A 12,746-nucleotide genomic window follows, 5' to 3' on the forward strand; every position below is an offset into this window, starting at 1 on the left:
GTTTGCAAAGGGCTTTTAGGCGAAGTATACGTAATTGGGCGGTACTCAGATTTCTATCAAATTTCGTAATTAATAAATAGTTGAACTGCGTCTGAATATCGATAAATTGATATATGCAGGCTTTATAATTTTAGAATTACAAGTCAATTTAAATTTATTAAATGGATACATAAAGGTATGAAATTTACGTAAATAGCGTCAAAGAAGTACGTATTTAAGCTTTAAATTGCTTTTTTCTCAAAATTCCGTGAATAAAATTAAGTTTAAAAAATGACATCTTATTTCTGTGAACATTTCGGTTTAAATGAAGTGAGAATATCAATGAATGAACGGATTTCCTTTAATTTTTCTGTAGAAATCAAATAGAGTCGATAAATAAAGTGAAAACTCCCCAGAATGACAAAATTAGCGTTACGTCGGGATGTCTGACGTCATGCTGCAAAATCGTTTTTCACTCAAACTTGAATGAATTAGACAGCAAAAACGAATCTGGTGACCCCTTTATATTTTCATATCATTAAACCAGGAAATGTCTTAGCAATAGCAAATCATTTTTAAAACTTATTTTTATGGCATGTACATTTATATTTCATTTCGAAATACGTACCATACCATGATGCTTCATAATTGACCCTGTCACATCCATATCAGACCTTAATCTAAACACTAATCGTCGCAGTAAAATCCATTCCAGTCTCCGCCACATTGACACATAGGTTCATATCAGAACTGAGTCTAAATACTTACCATCACAGTGAGTTCCATTCCAGTCTCCGGCACATTGAAACATAGGTTCATATCATACCTTAATGTAAATACTTACCATCACAGTGAGTTCCATTCCAATCTCCGAGACATTGACACATGGGCTCTAGATCTGATCCCAACTTACACATCCCTCCATTAGCACAGTAAAACAAGTCACATGGATCTACAATAGAAATCATACAAATAACGTTGTCAAAAAATACGGTCAACTGTAAAAAAGGGTGTAGAAAATGCGTTATGAAAGAAAAATATTAAAAATATTTTGATATTTGTTTAACATTGACCTCAATATAAACATATCTAATTGAATCTGTATTTCTCTATTGTATAATGTTTGTTGTAGCAGGTTTTCCCGTTCCCCCAACCGAAATAGAACAATCTAGACAAAAGCATATAACAACAAATTATTACCGAATTGTTAGGGAAATCCCAATTTACAGTGCTAATTTCAATCTAAGTTACCAAAAATAAGACTCGTAACAGAAAAGTTGGACGAAAAATATAGAAGACAACTATAAACTATTAGTGTTTTGAGGTAATATTATGTTTTAAACCTAATTATACATACCAGGCACACATTTATAACAAACAGTTAATCTCTCGTTTCTGTTGGTACATGTGGTGTCATTGAATAACTGATCATCGCACGTGAAAGTACAACTATTCAATCCTTCACAAAGGATTTTGACATTTTGTGATGCATTTGGATCGCTGCAACGATAATATCGATAATAACTATATTTGTAGACTGCCCAATTGATATCGATCAAATAGCCGTCCGGACATTCAAATCTGCTTCTCCGCCTTCAAAGCAGTATTCCGTGTTCTCTATAATAATATAAAGGTTATGCTTTAATGGCGGAACAGCGCGAAATTACAATTTTATATTCTAATGAAATTTAATTGTTTCATCACTAAAAGAAACAACATATTGTGCAACTTACTAACAGTTATATGTATGTAAACAATAAATAAATTTTGTTGATATAATTTTGATCAATATGTAAGTATAGCATTTAAAACCATTTAAAAATGTGTATACAATGTACTTAAAATAAATGCAACAAATGCATTTTATCACTTTAAATTCTAATTTCTCAAAACAAAATTATGTGATTTAGAAATGAACATTTTCGTTGTACAGAAATGAGTTTAAGATTTTGAATTTCAAATGTATATATAACAATAATATCTATAAATTGAATGTTGAATATGATATCTTGAATTTCAAATGTTATAAGTTTTAATTTTGAATCTAGAACTTATAGATTTGGAAAATATAATTTTGAGTTCTGACTTAAGAATCTCGAATAAATACCTTTTTTTTTAAATAGTTTCATAACAAAACTTACGGTATTTATAGATGTTGTCGTTATCCCATCCATTCCACCATTTATTTCTGTGGCCTTTAATAAGTAAATTAAAAATATACACGTTAACGGTACCACAGCTATCTTGTTTGTTGACTTAAATCAACATACAATATTATTCTGAAATCATAAAAGTATTTTATGAGAAAGGTTTATTTGAAGATACCGGTATTATCATGGGGAAACTGTATGGTCTTTTGACATAACGATGTTCATTTTGTTTATAAATATGAAAAATATGATAGCAAGAAGTCAGCCAGAGTCGATTCGAAAATGAAAACAAAACTATTACCGAAAGAATTAGAAATACGAAAAGATAAACAAAGTCAACAAAATGAAAAACACTGAACAGTTTAAATACTACATTGAAAACCAAAGAGTGTTCCACTATTGTCTAAACAAGATGGGAGATAACTCGGGGTTAATATCAGTATAACCCGTTGTAATCAGCCTTCGTATTCCTTTCATTTCATGTCCGTAGCAAATTTTCTTTTAACATCGTTACTTTGTACCAAACTTACAATTAGAAATTCGAAAATGCAAGGGTAAACACACGTTTCTTTTCTACTTGCACCTATTTTTAAATCCGTTAATTCTAAAAATGAAAAGTATCAAGTATAATTTTTTTTTCATTTATTTGACTTGAATATTAGCGTCGACTAAAGCTTTTTCTAATCAGTTTCGTAACCCAGAATTATACCTTAAACTATATTTCTATATGACTTGAGATGAGAGGAGAGGTGGTTTATGAGCACCGGTTCACAACAATTGCCCCGTTATTAAGTGGAACATGTAATAATTTCCCCAGTTGTTTAGGGGAACATGTAATTATTGCCCGGTTGTTTAGGAGAACATGTAATTATTGCCCCGGTTGTTTAGAGGGACATGTAGTTATTGCCCCGGTTGTTTAGGAGAACATATAATTAAAGCCCTGGTTGATTCCTGGTTAATTTGCATTCTTTTAATTGAACTCAAATTAAATGCTAAACATCACTTTACATCAATACATCTATAACTGATCTGATATGTATTCATCATCGTATACTAACTCCTCTTAGAGGGCAGTAACTTATATATGCTTAGGATTATTTTTTGAAAACTTAAATTGTTATATCTGAGTCTGGCTGCTAGTGAAGCCAGAAAGAATATGCATATGGTGTATCCATTTATTTATTATTGATGACATTGTACACTATAAAATTACAATAGAAAAGTAAAGAGTATATGCTATGATATTTAACGAACTTTAAGCACAACGAGATTTTACATATATTTGAAAACTGTTAAACAGTAAAGAAAAGAGTTTGAAACAAAATCATACTTTGACTGCCAGCTAACATTACCGTGAGGACCAATGCTTGTAATAAACCCATGTTGCGTCTATGAGTAGATGAGTTGGGCTTAGTTGTTACTGGTCTATTTATATGCAAAATATCACAAACCAGCATTCCTGAAGAGACCAATCAAATACTTTATCATTTGCCATTGACCAATCACTACTATATAATATTCAAATGCCAAGTCATGTTTTATTTGTATCCTTAATACCGATAAGCATGTAAAGTGCACCAAAGTACGTATTGGACACTTTTTATTTATTTTTTATTTATTTTTTATTTTTTTTTTCAAATTTAGTAAGGTCTGTTCATATACTCGACAACAAAAATGCAATCATGTAAATATGAATGTCGAGTTAACATTCAGTGGTACTACGTATCACATACTAAGAATGTCATTTAACAGTCGGATATTAAAGGCCCCACCAAGACAAATATTAAACAATTCAATTTAGAAAACTAACGCTGTTTGTCTTTTTTTTTTCCTTTTTTCTTTTGGCCATGATATTGTCTGTCTTTTATTGACTTGGTTCCCCTCTTGATGTCTTCTCACATTCTTGCTATTGTTAAGAGATGATGAACTGAAAGAATGGAAGAAATGGTTTCTCATTCATGCAATATATGCCGGTGTTTTATGTATATATCGCTTACATACATTTTGCAAGTAAACTCCTTTAAAATACTTGTGAATAATTTGTATATTGATTGATTGATTGCTGTGTGCTTAACGTCCGGTTGGCAATTTTGTTTCTTCATATTCATGACGATTTGAATATTAAAGTTTATATGTTAAATATATAAAAGATAATGAAGCCAGGTGCATGGATTGTCATGTAAATTATTGCCCAGTAATAAACACTCTACAAGGGGATAATCTGTTATGAATTTTTCGGGAGTTATACATTTCCACAAATAAATTTGCCTTCATCTAAAGCCGGGTAAACGTGTCGTCCACCTGGAAAATGTAAAACATTTAATAAAATCACTTTCTGCTGGATAAGTCTTAAAGTTTTATTGATATAAATTTAAAACATCGTTACTTCTCAATAGATAAGACTCCTCTCAGAGTTAATTCTTTTACATGTGGATGAAAAATAAAAGTCACAAATACATTAACTAGGCAGCAATTGCTTTAACACCCTTTAAGGCTTTCAGTTTTAGTTTGCAACCCGGATTTGTTTTTATCTCTATCGATTTATGAGTTTCGAACAGCGGTATACTACTGTTGCCTTTATTTGATTGGCAAAACCTTTTGGAATTTTGGAACCCCAATGCTCTTAATCTTCGTATTTAATTTTTTTCTTATTATTATTCGAGCGTCACTGATGAGTCTTTTCGTAGACGAAACGCGAGTCTGGTGTACATAATTCAAATCCTGGTATCTATGATTAGTTTATTTTTTTATCCAAATGCAATTATTTAAGCGTAAAAATGTTGATTACACGTTTTTTTTTATAAACTGGAATTCGCGGGTTGTATAATGATGAACTATAAGCATACACTTTTTTGGATGAACTTTGATTTTGGAACTTCAAGAATAACCTTTTTCTAGATGAATCATTTTTTGATAATTTCTTCTGTTTCAAAAACTGTAAACTAAATGAAAATATAAAATTATTATTGAAAAGAACTGTTTATTAAAATTTATGACCTTATACATAGACACACATTAAGATAATTTTATCAACTGAATAAATATCTTTCTAAACTCAATGCAATAGTGTTATATCAACATATTTTGGTTCACCATCATACCGGAGCATTTGATTTGAAATAATATACAATTACTATATAAATCATTCCATGAGTAATTAAGATCACTTTGGTTGTTTGAAGAAACTCAGAAAACTCAGACTTTCGAGAGCTTAAAGCGAAGATTTTAAAAATGAAAATGACCTGTGATGTTTTTACTGAAATAATAATGACTTACAATTGATCTTATACGTTTTAATCACTGTGTCGTCTACTTTTATTGGACCTAAAGTCCAAAAAAGGCAGACAACTACAGGAATGTCATTTTCAATTGCCGCCTTGGTATCATCTTTCCCTCTGTTTGTTTTTTAATAGAAAGTGTGTCTTTACATATATATATTTATTTAGACACTACCCCTTTACAACGGGGGCACTTGCGGACGGGGTATCTACAAATGCGTCTTACAGCATATACAATGAATATATACAAAAAAGTAAAAGATATTCATATGTCATTATCAGAGTTAAAAATTGGTACATTATAAAATAAGACAGCTTACATAAAAAAAACGACAACATCATGTACAACCTTAAATAGAAATTATGCTAAGAGTTACATAAATCATATTGCACAAAACTTTAGGTTCCAATACCAATGATCTGTGAGAGTACATTTCGCTTAACATTTTTTACTTAAACTGTTCATATTATTTTTACTTATATAGGGATCAACCTGATAAAAATAATCACCTATCAGTATTTGTATTTGTATTAACACAATTCATATTTTGGACCAAAATCACTTATCCGAAGTTCTGATTATTCTCCAGAAACGTTTTACAAGAGTTGGTTTATTGAAAACAAATTATTGAAAACTAGATCAGAAAAAATGTCAGACTATCTAAAAACGATTTTGCTGGATGACAGTACCGAAGATGCTTTGATTTCTTCTTGATCGTGTACTTCTTGCAAACGATTATCGCAATTATTACCATTTGAAAAAAGTAGCTGACAATATATCTTTAAATATGGTTAATAAATATAAATATATAGCAATAACGTATTATATGTACCATATTGATTGAACTTTGCTAAATATTTTAGGAGCTATTTATATTAAAATAGACTTCTTCATAGACTTATTTCAGCTATATGACGTATTATAATTGATTTCACTTGGAATAATACTGCTTTCATCTCGCTAGACAATTTCTGCCGAAGTTTTGTGGTTAAAGTTTTACTTTCAGATTCAAAATGTGAAAAACATATATCTTCCGGTCTTTTTCAAGAGACCGAGATGGCAGAACAGACAGGAAGGTCGTTTCAAAAGCAGCCCACAGTGTTTTTGAACAAGAAGCAAAACATTGGAAAAAAGAAGGCTCTTAGTCACTATTTCAGTGTTGGTTTGGGATACAAAACACCTAGAGAGGCTATTAATGGAAGCTACGTTGACAAGAAGTGTTTACCACTGGTAATGTTCATATAAGAGGAAGAATCCTGTCAGGCGTTGTCCTTAAAATGAAGATGATGAGGACCATTGTTATCAGAAGAGATTATCTGTATTACGTCAAGAAGTACAACAGATTTGAAAAGAGGCACAAACACATGTCTGTCCATTGCAGTCCAGCTTTCAGAGATCTGGTTGTTGGAGATGTTGTCACAGTAGGAGAGAGTCGACCTCTGAGTAAAACTGTACGATTCAATGTTATTGGTATCAAGAAGACAGGTTCCTCCAAAAAAGGATTTAGAAAATTCTAAATAAAAAAATGGACATTAAAAAAAAAGGAACGGTTTCCATTACATTATAACATTGTAAAATCTATGTTGAAATATTGTGAAATAATTTTAGATATTAAAGATGACGTTCTGTCTTCTAGTAAAAGAAAATTTGGTTTCATTTTAAACAAAGCTTTACACAAAAAATACATAAGTGAATGGAAAAATAATTGTGAAACACTTAAGGCTGGAAAATTAGATACGTACTTATCTGTAAAAAGAAATTTTGGTTCAGAGAATTAAGTTAGTGCGATTAAAAATTTCCATTTAAGAAAAGCATTTTGCAGATTAAGAATATCATCACACAAATTATTTATAGAAACTGGAAGATATAAAAACATCTCAAGAGAAAATAGAATTTGTTGTGAATGTGGAAAAATGAGATAGAACATAATTACATTTCTTAATTAAATGTGACAATACCGCATTGAGAGAAAAGAAATGTTTACCTTTATATCTAGTAAAGTGAAAAATTTTAACCAGTTTAATGAGGAGGAAATGTTCTTTTTTTTTGTAATTAAATTTGTGTACATGATCATTTGCTTTAAACTCTATCTTAATCTAATCTAAGATATGTATATATATTAATTTATGTAAATGCTATTGACCTTCCTATTTACTTTATCAACATATAGATTCAAGATTCAATATTTTATTATATTCTCACCACATACAATTACATATATTTACACAATAAAATATTCATACAGTTACATAAAACATACATGTATAAGAAGAAACTATATATTAACATTGTATGTGCCAATCTTAAAAGATTTATGAGAGACTGTATAAGCAATATTAAAAGACAATTCGCGAATATACATATTATATATAATAAACAAGTCTTAATTGAAAACAACGTTCAAACCTATAATATATATATTTGGGTAGGTCTATCATTAAAATACAGCATAATCAGTTATATAAAAAAAACATTTCTTCTGATTAAAATGTTATAGCAGGTTCTGGATACACTTTTAAAAACTTTATCGTTATTGAATAAGAAAATTAATTTTTCATTATCTGATAAAACGTTAAAATCCACATTAAAATTTGCAGCTTCATAAAACAATATGTGTCTAAGATCTTCGTATAGTGGACATTTTAATAAAACATGTAGCTCATCTTCAATACTATTATTACAATAAAAAACATGTTCTTTCATGTATTTCTTTTCTTTTATATCTTCCTGTTTCTATTCTAAGGAGAGCAACTCCACATCTAAATTTAGCAAAAGCACTTTTAAATTTAGGTGACGATTTACATTTAAGTAAGGTTCAGTACAATAATCATATTCAAATAACTTATATGTTCTTAATTTATTACCTTGAGCATACGTAGATACTCTATTACTCCAATCTATTTTATATTTATCAAACATTATTGTTTCAATTTGTACAATAATACTCTTATATAATACATTAGTTTCAAAGTTACAATAGCTTTCAAAATTATGAGTTTTAAAAACTTCCATAACTGTAAGGTTCCAATTCTTAATTCTACCTCTAGTTTTTTTCATTGGCTATTTGAAAACTTTAAAATTTATTCTATCATGACTCATATTTGAACGTCTTGTCCAGTGTCTAAATACACTTGTCTATTGTTTTACAGATGGTGGTTTCCAAACCATATCTCCGTGTATGGCATCATTTGGGGTATATTTACCGACACCCATAAAAACTCTTATGACTTTATTTTGGACAGCATTGAAACATGAGTAATCGCGTGTACCCCAAATACACGACCCATAATCAATAACTGACCAGATCATAGTGTTGTATAATTAAGAAAAAAATATCATATTGGAAACCACCATGTGTTTTACTTTTTACAATCAATAAACCCAATGCTCTTCTGGCTGATTTGGCTACTGCATAAGCCATTAATTGATAGTCTAAAAATTCTGTTAATAACAAACCTAGATATTGATAGTTACTAACACATTCCATTGCATTGATACATATTGTAAAATTACATTCAGTTCCGATACCAATGATTTCATTAACTAACATCCTGCTCAAAATTTCGGTCTATTCTTAAAAACTATGACCTTTCCCTTAGTACGTAATCTCATAATCAGTAGGGATCATTCTCTCATTATTTCTAACCATATACTGTATTCAAGAGGACAATCATTCGATTTTCTGGTTTGAGGGACAGGGGGGCTTTAAAAATCAATATCCTGGCTTAGTAATAGCTAAAAATAAATAACTGTGCCAAAGACACGATGAAAATAATTTTTTTCACAAAAAAAATGCAGGAAATGTAAGTGTTCAAAAGGGGAAATAAAAGTTCGCGTAAAAAATAAGCTTGCGTAGCAATAGGTGAAAAAAGAGTCAATCTGCAAAAAGTCCTACTGCCCCCTTCGAATATCAAAGATTTTTTTATCTGTTGTGCATGCTTTTTTTCCGCTTCGCCGCTCGAACAGTTATTTTACACTTTTGTACACGTTTGTGTTGCGGAATATTCATTTTCATCCTTTTTTGTGCTAAGTTATTTATTTTCAGTCCTTATCAGGCCAAGTTATTAATTATCAAAATCCTCATGCTACCCCCATCCCCCCACCACGCCCAAAAAATCAAATGATCGCCTCCTAAGACAAAGTGTCATAAAAAGAAAAACAATATACATCCGCTACTTCGTAGGGTGGGATTTAAAATGTATTATCTTTATGTGAAGAGATTTACTCATTTGGATAACATCAATTTTCAATAAGGCTCTCTAGATACAATTTTAACTTTAACAAGTAATCCTGTTTTAGGATGCTAACATAAAAAATCGCCAAAACGGACCCCAATCATTGTTCTGTGGTATCCATGGTAAAGACTGCCATTTTGGAAATTCCAAAGTTAAATAGCACATCAACACATGCCAGTTAACATTTGTGTAAAGTTTCATTCAGTTTGAATTATTTGGATTTTTTACATTTTTGCAGTTTCCATGGTAACGGCGGCCATTCTAAAAATTCTAGAGTCAAAGTGCTGCTACATATGGTGCTACCTATAATGATCTATAATCATATATAACATTTTATGTGCATAGCATCAATTGAACATTGATGTTCTAGAATGTTCCATGAAAATTGATCCCCTTGAAATAATGCCAAGGAGACCCCAGCTGAAATAAAAAATGTGCAATGGACAACTGGACATTGGTCTCTTGTTTCATACAAAACATAAAGTTTCTACCTATTGAGATGAAACAGTATCTAATGAAAAACTAAAATGACCCCACCCATGTTCCAACCCCCTAATTTATACCAAGGTGACCCCTGGTGTACATACAAAATAGCGAATGCACCCCTAGGGATACTGATCCAACACCATGCCAATTATAAAGTTTCCATCATTTAAGACCTCCAAGAAAATGGTCGGACAGTTTAAGGGTAAAGAGGAATAATGATAATAACTAGATTTGCCATTGCAAGCAATAGCGGATGTCACCCTTCCACCCATTGCCACAAAGTGGCAGCTATTTCAAAAATTTTAAACCGGGAAGCTTATATATATGCATGCTATACATGGTCCTGTAAATTTTTAGAACATTTAGAGCATTGTTGATCATTTAAAATTTTTTGACATTTTTGCAGAAACCATGGCAACGGTGGCCATTTTTGAAATTCCAAAGTCAAAAGTCTCATCTAGACTTGCCAGTTAAGAATCATATTAAGTTTCATTAAGTTTGGAGCATTTTGTAATTTTTTGACATTTTTGCTGGTTTCCATGGTAACAGAGACCATTCCCAAAATTTAATGACGGGTGCTACATTGGTACATGAGAGGGAACATACCATTAAAATTTCAATGGATTTGACATACCATTTTAAGAAAGTAAATGCCACTTTTAGGTTTTTGAATCATTTTGACCTGTTTTGCATTGTTTCCATGGTAACGGCAGACATTTTGAAATTACAACGCCAAATTCCAAATCTACCTATGTTGTTCATCATTACTGTGAAGTTTCATTAAATTTTGAGCATTTTGATATTTTTGAAATTTTTGGTGTAGTTTCCATGGCAACATAGTAGTTCTAGTGATTGCCAAAATCATCCAAAACCAGTATATAGTGGGCACCTACATTGTATCAAAATTTCATGATTCTAAGTTTATGCATATCCAAATAATCCACCAAACTCTAAAATTTTATTTTTTCACCTTTCTTTGGTTTCCTTGGTGATGGCATCCATTTTCTAGTGCCAAAGTTGCACTGCAACTCGTAAGTCAGGGTTCCTTGTTATAGAGAACAACCATTAAGATTGGTGCATTAGGCTCTGAGAAAACTGCAGGACAAAATTAGGTGGAAGAGTAATAATAATAAAAAAAAAAAGAAACGGAGGAAAAGCAATATGTCATCCGACATTGTCGATCGGGTGACATAACTAGAATTGCTATTTCAAGCAATAGTGGATGTCGCCCTTCCCCCCATTGCCACTAAGCAGCAGCAATTTCAAAGATTTCAAACAGTGAATGCACATATATGCTTGCATGGCTATACATCTTTCAGTAAATTTTCAGAACATTTGGATCATTTTGAAATTTTACACATATTTTCTGTTTCCATGGCAACGGCGGCCACTTTGCAAACCCCAAAGTCAAAAGTCTCATCTGCACTTTCCAGTCAACATACATAATAAGTTTCAGTAACTTTGGAGCATTTTGAAATTTTGGACATTTTTGCTGTTTCCATGGTAACGGTGACCAATTCCAAAATTTTAATGACAGGTACCCCATTGGTACATGAAAAGGAACATACCATTAAAGTTTCAATGGGTTTGAAATTCCATATTAAGAGAGGAAATGCTACTTAAAGGTTTTTAGAAGATTTTTAGAGCATTTTGACCTTCTTTTGCATTGTTCCCATGGTAACGGCAGCCATTTTGGAAATTCCAACGCCATTTGCTACATCTACAAATACCGCTCATCATTACTGTGAAGTTTCATCTAGTTTGAAGCATTTTGAAATTTTTGAAATTTTTGCTGCAGTTTCCATGGCAACATAGTAGTTACGATGAATGTCAAAATCATCCAAAACCTGTATGTAGTGGACAACTACATTGTATTAAAATTTAATGATTTTAAGTTTAAGCATACCCAAATAATTAACCAATCCTCAAAATTTTATTTTTTCACCTTTTTTCAGTTTTCCTGGTAACGGCGGCAATTTTTTGAGTTCGAAAGGTGGTTCGCAAAACTTCAGATGGTGGTCCTAATTATGGTAACCATTCGATAGGATTGGTTTACTAAAATCCCTGGAATCCCTCCGACAAAAAAGGTGGAATAATAATAATAATAATAATAATAATAATAATAACAATAATAATAATAATAAAAAAGAAACGGAGGAAAAGCAATATGTCACACGACATTGTCGATGGGGTGACATAATAACTACATTTGTAATTGCTAGCAATAACGGATGGCACCCTCGTCCCCCGTTTGCCAGGGTAACGGCAGACATTTTGAATATTCTTAAGTCAAACAACGCATCTACATATGCCAATAAACATTTATCTTAAGTTTCATTAAGTTTCGGGCATTTTGAAATTTTTTACATTTTTGTGTTTCCATGGTAACGATAGCCATTTCAAAATTCTCAAAGCAGACCTCTTATTGGCACAAGCCATGTTACCTATCCATACAGTTTCGTTAAGTTACTTGTAATATTCTTTAAGAAAATGCTGATTTAATGTAATTTACCATAGGGTCTATGTTAAACTTTCGGCCTGTTTCCAAGACAACGGCAGCTATTGGAATTTCTTAATAATGTCTGCAAATCTAGGCATACTGGGTAACATTTCCATA

The 12,746-nt window shown here is 31.3% G+C and overlaps 1 protein-coding gene and 1 pseudogene across 6 annotated transcripts in view; one reads left to right on the forward strand and one right to left on the reverse strand.

Annotated features, from left to right (window-relative positions):
- LOC127701062 (neurogenic locus notch homolog protein 1-like) overlaps window positions 1-12,746 on the reverse strand; it is an 85,358-nt gene that overhangs the window by 11,044 nt on the left and 61,568 nt on the right. The window lies entirely within an intron of this gene.
- Window positions 6,323-6,951, forward strand: LOC127701101 (40S ribosomal protein S11-like; annotated as a pseudogene).

Source organism: Mytilus californianus, unplaced genomic scaffold (assembly GCF_021869535.1).
Source record: "Mytilus californianus isolate M0D057914Y unplaced genomic scaffold, xbMytCali1.0.p SCAF_5, whole genome shotgun sequence".
Lineage (NCBI taxonomy): Eukaryota > Metazoa > Mollusca > Bivalvia > Mytilida > Mytilidae > Mytilus > Mytilus californianus.